Source organism: Podarcis melisellensis (genome assembly GCF_964234715.1).
Source record: "Podarcis melisellensis genome assembly, chromosome: 1".
Classification (NCBI taxonomy): domain Eukaryota; kingdom Metazoa; phylum Chordata; class Lepidosauria; order Squamata; family Lacertidae; genus Podarcis; species Podarcis melisellensis.
In genome coordinates, this window is record NC_138528.1 from 96,224,531 (window position 1) to 96,237,676 (window position 13,146).

Consider the following 13,146-nt stretch of genomic DNA (forward strand, 5'->3'; position numbering starts at 1 on the left):
AGACATGACCTTAATTCTCAGTAACAAGAGGTAGGCCTTTTGCAAAGGTTCCTTATCTCAAGGCAGGTTATTTGTCTTCCTTTTTGCTTAACCAAACAGCCAAGACAGTGAGAATCTCTTGCTGTGTGTTCTACAGCTTCCCTCCTTTAGAATGCCTCCTAAGGCAGACAATCAGTCAACCCTTCCCTTCAGAGCACACCAAGACACTTCTGCCATTAGTACTTCTGGCCAATGGACAGATGCAACTCAAGACTGCATGCAACAGCTGAGGTTAGAAATCTATAGAAGCAATGGGATAAAGATTGCCATTTCCTGCTTACAAACCGTGTGGCTTGCTATTACTGTACCTGTGTATGGGCCATTTCCTCCCCTTCCAAGATCTTAATAAACATATGCTTTTACAAAGCTCATCATCACGATGTTTTACACTGTTGTTAACCACCATTAACACTAAATTTGGAAAGAGAAGGGCTGTTATTGACTGAACTGGAAAGGTTTCATTTGTAAGAAGGCAAATTGGAGAAGTCATGTGGGCAACAAGCTTGCAGCTGTTTGGTCATTTGTGATGCTTTGGATGTGTATCTGGACATCCTTTCCAAGATTTTTCAGGGCTGCTGAAATATGTTACCTGACTACTGCTCCTACTGTCTCTTTGTTGTACAATGTGGGTATAACTGGTTGGGTTGATCTCTGGCAAGCAACTGCAGTGGATAGTTGGGGTGCCAATTTTTCAACTGGCATATGTAGCTGTGTCTTAAACAGTGGCACAGTCTGTATAAATTAGCAGAGAAAAGGTTTTCACAAGTAGATATGGAGGTCGGCAAAGCAGGCACCTAATTGCCGGAATCAAGCTTTGGCAAAAAGCTAGAAGCAGTAGTATCAGCTGTAATTTCTTTTTGTATTCACTATAAGTGACAACAAAAGAAACAATGTCTGTTATGCAAGTTCCAGCGTTACACATAACCCCCCCACCTAAATATAATAAGTGTGGATATCAGTAAAGAAACAGCTGCCTGTCTATCACCACACATCACCCACATAAGTATCAAGAAATTTGACATGGGGGCTGACTGAAAAATTGCCCCCCTTAATTGCAGAAAACTTCTCTGATTCAGCGCCTCTATTAGCTACAGAGGAAAACTAATGGTACTAGGTTTATTCAGAGCTGGGAGTACACAAACAAATGAGGTGGCACAATGGACTATACCATTTCAGACACAGTTTGTACTCCTTCTAAATAGAAAAAAGCACAGCAGGAAAAGAGTTGGGTTACAACATTCTTGTATGCTATTGTGTTGTTGCTTTTATTCCAACAGGATTTTTTAAAAAACAAACAAACAAAAAACAATGGGAAGTAAAAAGTGGTACCCCTCACTTACAGTATTGCTGTGGTACAATCCATACCTCTAAGCTCTACCACTTCATTTACCCTGTTGTGTAGGTCCATCCTGAGTACAGGTGCGCCATATGCAAGCACAGAGACCCTATTTTCCTCCTCATTATGACTTTATACAGGCAGGCAGGCGTCAGGAAGTGACACCCTGGAGTAACTGCTAGCCAGTCTTGTTGGGTGGATGGGGACCTGGTCTATGCTGTGCCCAGCAACAATATCTCGTCCCCTGGTAGTGCAGGGCATAGGCAGGGAGGCCAGCAATCTGCAGAGCCAATGACAGGTCGAGCCAGCACATTCTAGCTTCATCTCCCTCCTGGATACTGAGGAGAAAGCTGGCAGCCAGGGTTTGGAAGTAAGTCAGAACTGGTTTGGAAGTAAGTCAGAACCCAGGTTGGCCGAGGGTCGGTAGGGCAGGGCCCCTTTGCCTTAATGGACCGGTCTTCCTTGGACTCCTTTGGCAAAAGGATGGCTTTAAGCTTTTTAATGCTTTCCATTGCATGGTTTCATTTCTTTTTATTGCTGCTTTGGATTCGATGCACAGGGGCATACAAATGTTTCTCTCTCTCTTTTTTAATAAACCAACAAATAAATAAAGGTTTCAAGGAAGGGTCGCTGTTGCTCCTCGCTCCCAAGGCTGCCTCTGCAGCTGCGGGCGAGCAAGTGGCACCTGTGGGACTGCACTGCCGGGGCCCAACTTATTACCTCAGCCCACTAATTTGCTCCCCTCCCCCCCTCACGGAGCTCCAGGTGAGGAGCATTGGGGTGACGCTGCGGGGGGCGGGGCAAATGGCCCCCCTCTCCCCGAGAGTCTTTCTTAAAGTTCCAGAACTTGCCCTTTCTTCCCTTGGCCTGTGTTCTGGGGCTAAACCAAAGAGCTCCCTTGGGCAGCAGCAGCAGCAGCCTCCCTGTCTGCGGGGCCCCCGCCTTCCCGCTCTCCCTCCGCCCCTCCTCCTGAGCTGAGCGTCCCCCCTGCCATTGATTCCTCTCGCCCTTCCTCGGCGGAGGCAGGTGGACGGGCTGGGCTGGGCTGGGTTGGCTGGCTGGTTGCCGGCGGGAGCCTCTGCGCAGCCAATCGGGTGGCGGCGCCGTGGAGCAGCTGGCGCGTTGGGCCGGCGCGCCTTTCGCTCCTCGCTGTTCCCTGCGAAGCGGCCGAGCGCCGGGCGGCTGTTGCACACGGGCGCCGGGCTATGGGTGCGCTGCTGCCGAGCCACCATCTTCCTCTGCCCGGGGAAGTGCGCCGCCGACGCCCACTTGGCCAGACCCAGGCGAGCCCGGTAAGTGCGGAGCTGCTTCGCAGCCACGAGCGGGGAGGCAGCCGCAGCAGCCTCCTCTTCGGCGCCGCCTCCTCTCGCTGCGCCCGTGCAGGATGCCAACTTGGGAGCAGGAGGGCGCGGGCTCTCCCCCTCGACCTGTTAGTTTCCCGGCCGCCTTTTCTTTAGGTTCGCGAAGGGATCGGGCGGGGCAAGCCCTTGGACCTCCGGAGGCTGCAGTCCGGGTTCGCTTACCTGCGCGTAGGCTCCATTGAACTCGGCAGGACTTACTTCGGAGTAGGCAGGCAGATAGGATCGCGCTATTCGTCTGCATGCTAATAACTGCGAGGAGGGTTGCGCTCCCCGTACTGCTGACTTTTTTGGAGGGGGTGGGGGGTGGTATATCATTGCTTTCATTTCTTTTGCTTTGTTTTCAGCGCGCGTCCTCGGAATATTCAGGGAAGGTGTAAAATCTGTATTGCCTTTGTAGTGAACTGTCCGTGCACAATTGATCCAAAGGGCTGCGCTCTCGGGAGTGATCCAGCCAGCTCCCAGGACCGTTCATTTTCGCTTTCTGACTCTTTTTTGGGGGGCGGGGGCGGCCGTCAATCTGCATTGCGATTGTTTAGATCTGCAGCCCTCAATACAGAAAAGAAGTTTGCGGGCGTCTGCGGAAGGGAACGTGATAGCAGCTGATCCCTACATGAGATCATGTAGTCTGTTCCGTAGTCTTCACTTTGGCCAGGAAAAAACGACAGCGAACGGGAGTTGCAAAGGAGTCGCTGCAGCATCAGGAGAAACTGGCAGCGCGGTCCTTAGGTATGTTTTGGCCAGAAGCAGTTCCTAGAGTCCAATGACACGGAACTGCTCAGTAAACCAGCGCAAGATTGCAACAGAACAATCCGAGGTATTAATTGGAAACCAAGTCCTCCTTTAATTCAGTGGGATTTAACTCTTAGTAGACAGACATAGGATTTGGTTGCACACCTTTTGGCCAGGGTGTTTGAAGGGCTTTGATCCCAAACACGCTTGCTAGGCAGTAAATCACCGCTGAACTCCGTGAGGCTTATTCTTGGGTAACGCGATTAGGTTGGGTGTGAATGTGCCTTTAAAGTGAAACTGCTTAGTTCAGTCATTCTGTCTCCCTATCTTAATTTCAAGCATGTCGCTGTATAAAAGGAGTTTCAGTATCTTGGGAATTATAAACACACTCACCTAAAAAACACACACAACCCCATCAACTATCTTGCTACAGCTTCAAGTATATTCATTTTCCTTGTAACACTTTTCTAGAGATCTTAAGAATGGGATCAGTTGCTTATCATTTCCTTGGAACAGATAGTCTCTTATCAACGTGGTTAAAATGCCTTGCAGGTTTGTTCTTTAGTATGTGTCTTGGTTGTATTTCATGGGGGGGGGGGGAGAGAGATGTATTTTATTGGGAAAGTGATAGATGCTGTCATGGCATTTCTGAATGCATGCTATATTTTTTGATACTGTGTATGATTAAAATCTTCGGGGAGGGGAATCCAAGTAGTTTCCCCCCTCCCTCCTTCCTTTAAGTGTGCCTCAATATTTTCACTGTGTTTTATTAACCATGCCTGGTACAAGGCGTGTGGTAAAACGTTTCCTGGTGTGTGTGTGTATGTGTGTTTCCAGGCAGTTGCTGAATGTCAAGATGATGAATTTATGTTTCAGATGTAGTGTCAAGGATAGCACAGGTTTGTTGGGTAACTAGAAGGCAGCTAATCTTCAGGGACATCCCTTTTGTGCTTTCTGGTACGTGAATCTAATAGCTGCTTTAAGGTTGTTCCATGGAAGAGGGGGGTAGGAAACTTTTCCCCTTTCTAATAAAGGCAAAGCCTTTTATTAAGACTGCAAGCTCTTCATTGTGAATATGATTAATTTTTTCATGTGTAGCAAAAAAAATATACAGTCTTGGGAAGAAAAAAACCCTCTGCATAAATTGAAGGTTTCTCTCTCTTTTTAAAGTAGCTATCACTTTATTCTTATTGAGCTGTCATTTTTAAAAAATATTTTTCATACTATTTGTGTAATGCTACACTTCTCTCTCCCAGTAAAATACACTCACCCCTGAAGTTGTTTCCTGCACATTAAACCTGCATCATAACCCTTTTTATTTGCCTTTTCTGCTTTCTTTGAAAGACTGAAATTGACCCTTTGAGTCAATGGATTTCACTGTTCTTCTTACCTGCATAACCTTTTGGTTTGGGTCAGCTATTGAAAAGCCATTACTCTTGGGGTCGATCAGGTCATCTTCACATTTCAGTTTCTTCCCCCAGTGTTCTGATAAATGCACCAAGGTCAAGCCATGTAGAAATTTGTTCTTTGATAAAGAGCAATTGGCAGCAATAGCTTTTTGATTCCAAGTCTCCCTTCCCCCCTTTATACTTCAAAACTCCAGGAGTAATCCCGCCCTTGCTGTAGGATCATTCTCTTATTGTGTAGACGCTATTTGAAAAAGTTGGATGTTCCTAAAAATAATAAAACCAATTAACACAATTAAGAATACGGTCATCTTGTAGTCACTAAGCTTAGCTGAACTCTGTGAGGCTTACTTCTGAGTGGACATCTATAGAATTGCACTGCAAAGATGAAACCAGCACAAACATGAGTCTTCCTCTAATATTAATAGATTTTAATATCAAAGTGTTCATGAAGTACCATGGTAATTAATAGTATAGCATTCAGTTAGCCTGTGCTGTGCTTCTGCTGGTGTCAGGAAATGAGTTCATTTTACATGTGAATTCTGCACACCCAACCAAAGTTACTTAGAAGACACTTTCAACTGGAGTGATTGAGGTATGCTTCCATATAAATGTGTTTAGGATTATACTAAATGAGATGTTTTATAGAAATTGCTGGTAAAGTGGGAGAAAGGCAGTCATACCGCACTGACTTTAACCTATATGAGAAACTACTGAATATTACTAAATCTCAGAAACCTCCAGTCATCTGTTAAACAGGATGCCAATATTTCTGCTTTAAAAATAGTTTAGGCTCACTTTATAAAATATGCGATGCTTTGTTCAAATTAGCATCACTTGTTCAAGTCAGTTGTGTTGTGGTCACTTCTTAATTGATTAGTCTGTACACAACTCAGCAGGACAATTTTTGTGTGTGACTTGCATATAGGAGACTTTATATGGAATGCAGATAGCATTCAGGATGCTGAACTTTCTGTCCTGGCTGTTTTTGAATTTCACCTGTCCCCATTAAAAAGAGGGGGAAAATAAACTCTCCTTATGGGAAATATGCCATATATTTGCACAGAAGAAGTGTGTCAGGTGGTGTGGAGACTGTAATGTCCACATCTGAATGATAGTGGGAGAGGTAATCGACCAGCTGAAGAACTGGTTTGCAACACACAAGTTCTTAGGACAGGTTGTTACATGTCTTCAAGCCTGGTTGCTATTTTTATTTATTTATTTAGAAAATTTATACCGTGCCCTTGAGTAAAAACTCTCAGAGCAGCTCCCAATCAATAAAGTATAATAGATTGATCAGAAACAGGGAGGCTTTGGAGCTGACACTGTGCTCTACTTGATTGCAGTTTCTCTTTTATCCTTGATACCGAAGGATGTGCAAGACGTAAGAAGGAAGTTATAATATGAGCATCTATGTAATTTTGTTTCAGAGTTTGCATTGTAATACTCTCAGTGTGCAACAAAGTACTCCGACAATGCCATCCTATATATACATGTCAGCTCAGAAGTAGGTAAGCAAGTAAAGGATTGCAGAAGTACATAAGTGTGTATAAACATCGCAGTATGACTGCAAACTTTGACAAATGGGTCTTCCTAAGTGGAACTGTGTTGATAATTCAAGAATACCTTTTCGAAGTACCTTAAGATTGTAGACTCAGGCTGCAGTGTTGCTTGTAGGCTGATTAAAATCCCTATCGGGGCTGCTAGGATTTAAGAGGCTTAGTTGTGCACAGGATTGCAACCTCAGTTTGTATTTCTGGCATATCATTTTAGTGCTCATCTTTCACTGTGCTGTACATAGAGGACTAGACAGATGCTAGCTGCTGTGCTCCATATGTATGCATTATGGTAGGCTGTTGACTTGTGCCCTAGGGTCATGTTCCTTCCTACTTCATTACTTCTGTTTGAGCAAGGACATTCAAACAAGCTCTGTGTCTTGTAGCTATTGTTTCCAAGAAGTTATATGGCTGGTTTTTAATTCTGGCTTCTGAGCTGCATTTCTTTTTCCAATAGGCTGCCTAGATCATTGTGAAGCATATTTTCTGTGTTGGCAACTTCAGCTTATACGAAGTGCTGGGTTATGCTATATGAAATCTGGAAACTTTTTTCCTAGATTTCTTGATCAACGTGCTACTTTGTATGAGGCATATGTAGGAGTCCTTTACTTACGTTGTTTTTCAAGGACTGTCTGGGCTTCTTTTTGCCTAATCTTTGGGGCTATCCCACCCTGTCCTAAAGGATAATGGTAGTTCATGAAGTATTGTATGATACGGAACAACCCATGCTCCTTAAGGGTTCTTAGAAACTGACAGAATTTTAGAAAGTGTAAAATAAATATTAGACTAATGTTTAGCTTGTGATGTGAAGGTGGGTGAGTATTGGAGGTATCGGCAGCAACAGATGTAATAATGATATCTCCCTTTAGAGCACAGGTGGGAAGCTCTTGAGATTCTTCTTGGCCACACTCTTGTTCCCCAGACCACAGGGTGTTTGCCTGGTTGGAATGTGCCCTTGAACTCTGATGATGCCCCTTCCTTGCCTGGATGGAGGATAGGGAGGGCTGGGTGAGTGTGTGTAGAAACCTGCCTCCTGTTCAAAGGTAAAATTTACATTCATTGCTGCACCCACTCTGGCCCCACCTAGCACTGACATGTCCAGGAGTGAATGTGGCCTTCAGTCTGAAAAAGGTTCACCTCCCCTGCACTAAAGTAGGGGTAGGGAATATAGCTTCCTCATGAACCAGCCAGTGTTACATAATAACTGTCATTTCAGCTTCCTTTTCCTTCTTTGCATGCTACTTAAACATAGCCAGGATTTGTTTTCCTTCTCTGCATGGCAGATTGCAGCCATAGCCCTTCTCATCCTGTGACAAGGTTGTGGACCAGGCATGCCACACACCTCAGAGATTTGTGCATAGGCAACCCAGGCCAAATGATGAGACTCAGATATGCCTCTGATCTTCTGCAAGAAATATATATATATGAATTAGTATGCATGTATTCCATTGCATGTGATTGCAAATATTCAAGCACTCACACTTCTCCTTCAGGAGCAACTGCATATCCTAGTGTCTGCATGTATTTACTGTTTACATAGCACTTCCTTAGGCATTCATATTTGCATATCTTCTCTATTTCCACATTTGAGGATTCTCATCTTCACACTTCTTAGTAAGGTCTATTGAAAGATGCAAACAAGAATGGCAATCAACTGCAATAACTATAGTGAGAAAACCTGGGTAGCTCTTTCAGAACAAGGGTAAACTGGGAAAAAGGAAGGGCATGTGTGGGAAAGAGTTTTATAAATGCTTTGTAACTGGCAGATGTTCTGAGAAGTGGTGAGAGACGAGTTTCCCAGTTGATATCCAGCAGACCAGTAGCATAATTAGTTGGATAACCTGAGAAATTATTCTAAGAATGAGGTCATGAAATCTTCTGGGTAATTATTTTCAGCTAAGTGGCCTCCAACATTGTTGCCATCTGGTTTTCTAAGGAAAAATTATTTAAATGGGTTAGTTCAGTAGTATCAAAACAGTCTTATGTTGCTGTGTATTTCAATATATACTATAGTATTCATATACCCCCTGCTACTGTTGTCTAGGGTTGCCATATTTCAAAAAGTAAAAAACAGGAAACCCTGAAAGTTGTTCAGGTGTTTTTTTTTTAGGAAGACCCCAAAATTGTATTGCATTAGAGTCCAGGTGGTACTTAGGGTGGAGAAGCTTTTTATATATTGCTTTATTGATAGTTACATCATTGCCCAATATAAATAATTGTATTTATGGATTTTTAATTGCATTTTCCATTTAAGATATTACACATCACCTAGAGGCATTGGTGCGGGTGACACACTAATGAGTAATATTAATTCAGGCAGCATCAGGTCTGAATTTTGGAGGGAAGTGGGGTTGTCATGCAAAACCTCCCCATCCACTATATTTGTGCAACCCACATTTCTGGTATGTGATGGAAACTCACTATGCCAGTTGCAGTCTGTCTGCCTAACCTACCTTACTGGGTCGTTGTTAAAATGAAATTGAGAGGGAGTGCAGGGAGAACCATGTTCTCCACCTTGAGATCCTGGGGGGGGGGGGGAGGAGAGTATATATGTAATAATAATAAATAATAATAAAAACCTGGCAGAGAAAGATAATCAGATCACATTAATAAACTATTTAGTTTTTGCGAGCCAAACTGTTGACAGAACCCTTTCTGTTGAATGGTTTGTAGCAAAAGGGTCCAAACAGGCTTCTTAGACAGGTAGAGAAAAGAGGGGGAGTCTCTTTTGTAGGTCAGCAGCTGTAAGGGAAATGGGTCCAGCAGAAAGAAGGAGCTGCGTTTAAGAGAGTTAACAAAAACCACATGTGTGAAGGGAGGCTTGGGAAAGATGATTGGAAGTATGGTATGTGAACAAAGACTGAGATGCATGAGTGACAAAGGAAAAGGTGCTGGCCACCCTGAACAGAAATGATATGTGACAAGAAAGAGTTCTGCTGAATGAAAATAGAAGTTGTGGGAGGCAGGAGAGGCGGTGGGGGGTGGGGTGGAACAAAGAGGCAAGGTAATATCAAACTGATTGGGACAGTGAATGCATGAACGAGGAGGGTGGAAGAAAAGGCACAGAAAAAGACATGGTATTAAGTGATGTTGAAGCAGAATGAGCGGAGGGGGGGGGGAGATGAGTGTGTATGCCAATCGGATCATGACTTGAATAGGAGATAAGGAGAAAGAGAGAGGAAAGGAGTGTGAATTTGCAAGGAAGGTGTGGAAGGAAATGGCATGGCAGACAGTTTGGCTTTTGCGATGGGAGGATTCCTACAAACAGGGCTGTCTTAAGCATATGCGGTGCCGGGGTACAAAGATCTGCCCGGTGCCCCCTCCCCCAGGTTGCCCAGTCCCAGGTGCGCAGGAGGGCGGAGCCGGCTGGCCACCTCAGCATCTCACTGGCTCAGTCGCCCCTGAACTTGCAGCGCAGAGCCACCCACAGCAGAAGAGCCTGCTGCAGCACTTCAACAACGGACAGGCTCTTCCCTGGACTCAACTCTTGGGCCCCAAACTCTCGGCCTGGCGCATCTGAGAGCCTGGTGCCCAGGTGCCCTGCACCCCTAGCACCTGTGGGTTAGATGGTCCTGTAGGTTGAAGAGTTTGAGGGCTCTGTTTCATTACAGAATTTCGTTAGGAGCTAGTTTGCTGCATGCATAAGACTCAGCACAGCTTGTCAGTGTGTGACTTGCAAGTAACAGTAGGAATCCTTCCTACACAGCAGTTGTACCCCTGGAGTGATTTGGAATGCACTTCCCCACCCGCCCCAGGGAAAAATAATGGGGGCAGTGACTTTTGGCAAATGAAAAAGTTACTGGGTGCACCCAGTTCTTCTGTATTCAAACCTTTAACATGAGTAAGGCAGCTTAATCGAGAGCACATGCAGAAAAGGTACAAAGTAGTAGAAACATTTATTATGATACGACGTTAGCAAGACTATGGCATGAGCTGCCAGTTTGGAACAGAAAGAAAGATTCTGAATATGAACACATTCATGTAAATGTGCTGCCTCTTTTCTAGAGCACTGAGGAGCACATGGAGCCCCAGCAAAAACTCCCATTCATTTTGTGCAGAACCGCCTCTATTCATCTGAATGGGTTGACCTTTTGTGGATGTGGGAACCCCTTTTATGCCAACCTGATTTCCTACATCTGCAAACAACTACAGGTTTGGTGTAGTTATGGCAGGTGGAAGTGAGGATAGGCTGGATAGCAGAAACCAGTAAGTCTCCAACCCAGTCCAGCATGGAGATAGCTGTGCTTTAAGGCTTTTGATTTCAGTGGTTTTAAGCATCCTAACTCCCTCTTGGCTTGTGGCCAGGAGCACCTGCTGCTTCATCAAACATACTTGGTGCTTGCATCATGTTACAGACTTTGCTTCAACTTCTTTGCTTTACTAAAATAACAGAATCAAGCTAGCCACGATTTCTTGGGTAAATAAAGCACTGTCGGAGAAAAGCTCTACCTTCAAGAGGCTGGAAGTATCCTCCAGTGGTTGCTTCACAATATTTCTTGTTGCTTTGGGAAAACTCTGCATGTTCAGAAACACAAGTGGCAGCGCAAGAGAGGAGGACTGGTAGGGTACAGAATATGTGTTTGTTTCTGGGTCCAAGCAACCACTTCTGTGCCAAGTAGATTTATATGAGAATTGGGGTGATTGGTCTTCATTTTACTTTTTTTAATAAGGACATGTTCTTTTTCTGTTTCCTGCTAAACTTGCAATGTAAAAGCAGAGTGGCCCCCTTGAGATGAATTTCCTGAAGTCAGAAATACAGCTCTCATGGGAATAATTTTAAAACAGCAAATGATTTAATGTTGTGATGGCGAATCATAAAGAAGTAATCCCTGATGTGAGGATATCTGCCTATACGGGCACAAGTCATAACAGGACTGTTTCTACACAGTCAGAGGTGAACTGACAGACTGAGGCAGTTTGTAATCTGTGGCTAATGAAGGCTACCTACTGAGTCTCCCTGGAGGATGCAGAACTTTGTTAACCCATTTGACAGATTTGCATGTAACCTATTATTATTATTATTTATTATTATTAAAAACCCACATTAAATGTATGAGATGTTTGGATTAAATATTTCTAATTATCTCCTGCAAATGCCTTCCATTGATAGGCAAACATGTAATTCTTCCACTGGACACCATTTCTGCTCAAGATGCCTTTATTAATCATTAAAAAAGATTTAGCAACTTGTGCATCTCTATACTTGTGCATCTGCTCTGACACTGAGCTGTTCTCAATAGGTCGAACTTAATAAATGTAGCAAGTGAATTATACCAAGTGCTTGCTGAGCACTGGTATGAATTTTATTCCTCCAGAGTCTTGTCATTTGAATGCATTATAGTACTAACATACTGTACACATGTTTCAGGTGTTTTCTTCTGAGCTAAATATGAACTATAGTTGTGCTCGCATTACTGTTATGTTATCTTGACCCTGTTGGAATGTGAGAAGTGCAAGGCCACACTCGGCGGGGAGGGGATCCTCACTACCCACAATGCACATCTTATTTAGAGAATGAAAGTCCAGCAAGACTACAGCAGAGTCTTTCCTTTGCAACCACTTCATACTAGGAAAGGGAGCATGAGTGAAGGGCCTTGGGTTATCGGATGGACTAAAACAAGCCTTTTGGAAAGTACCAGAGCGTTGAAATCTGGGACCTAAGGCAAGAAGGGTTTATTATGTACTAATCCACAACATCTTCAAACACAGCATTGTCTGGCATATTAGCTTACCAAGAATCCAGATCAGTGTTGCTCACGAAAAAGAAGAAAAGTGCATAATACCAGTCTACACTAGGGCAGGGATATTGAGATTGTGGCCTTCCAGGTGTAGCTGGGTTCCAACTCCCATCAGCTTCAGCCAGAATGGCCGCTGGACAGGGATGGAGTGCAGGGAGTTGTAGTCCAGAAACAAAAAGTAAGGATCTGCACTTAGGCAGGAAGAAGCAGATGCACAAATAAAGATTGGGGGGGGGGGGAGGACGGACCTGGTGGACTAGTTCATCTAGGTCTGGACTACAAGTGTAACATGAGTCAACAGTGTGATCCTTGGAGGTTTTTAAGTAGAGGTTGGATGTCCATCTGTCATGGATGCTTTAGCTAAGATTCCTGCATTGCAGGGGGCTGGACTAGATGACTCTTGGATCCCTTTCCAACTCTATGGTTTCATGATTTGAACGGTCATAGGTTCCCCATCCCAGATAGGTTCCCCATCCCTATTACTGAAAGCTGCTTCAAGTTTTCAGCACCTTGGTACTGTGACTCTATGATTAGTGTTTCTCACTCCTTATCCTCCATGGAAATGCTACATGGAGTAACACTGAGAGTATTGGAAGTGTTGTAGACATAATCGAGATTGTGTGTACCTTTAGATTGGACTATAAAGCCCCCTGTGTTTAGCTTTGACATGCGTTGATTTGATCTTTAGGGTGGCAACCTGGCAAAAAGCAATACAGAATCTGTCTGGCAGCTGTTCACCTGTTTGATCCCTGAAGTCAATTGAGTGCTGCACTTTCTTTCTCAGCTAAATGCCTTTCTGGACTAGGGCAACTATAATGAGACACCCATTGTGGAAGGTACTACACAGGATTTCCTCTAAACATAGGAGTCATTCTTCCTCAACTAGATTAAACAACAACATCACAGATTCATTCTGATTTTTAATTATCTGTTGTTGTTGTGGAAGGATGGAGAAAAAGCATTTTCACAAAAATATTTGAT

General features: G+C 44.1%; 1 protein-coding gene across 10 annotated transcripts in view; it reads left to right on the forward strand.

The window, feature by feature from the left end:
- THSD7B (thrombospondin type 1 domain containing 7B) overlaps window positions 1-13,146 on the forward strand; it is a 528,234-nt gene that overhangs the window by 159,652 nt on the left and 355,436 nt on the right. The window contains exon 1 of one of the 10 annotated variants that reach the window (XM_081928488.1): window positions 2,525-2,667. The exons of 7 other annotated variants lie outside the window; for them this stretch is intronic. The gene's annotated coding sequence lies outside the window, so the exon portion shown is untranslated. Of the gene's footprint in view, window positions 1-2,524; window positions 2,668-2,920; window positions 2,941-3,238; window positions 3,463-13,146 lie in introns of those variants that run through there. 2 more of the 10 variants (XM_081928490.1, XM_081928489.1) reach the window with 2 other exon arrangements.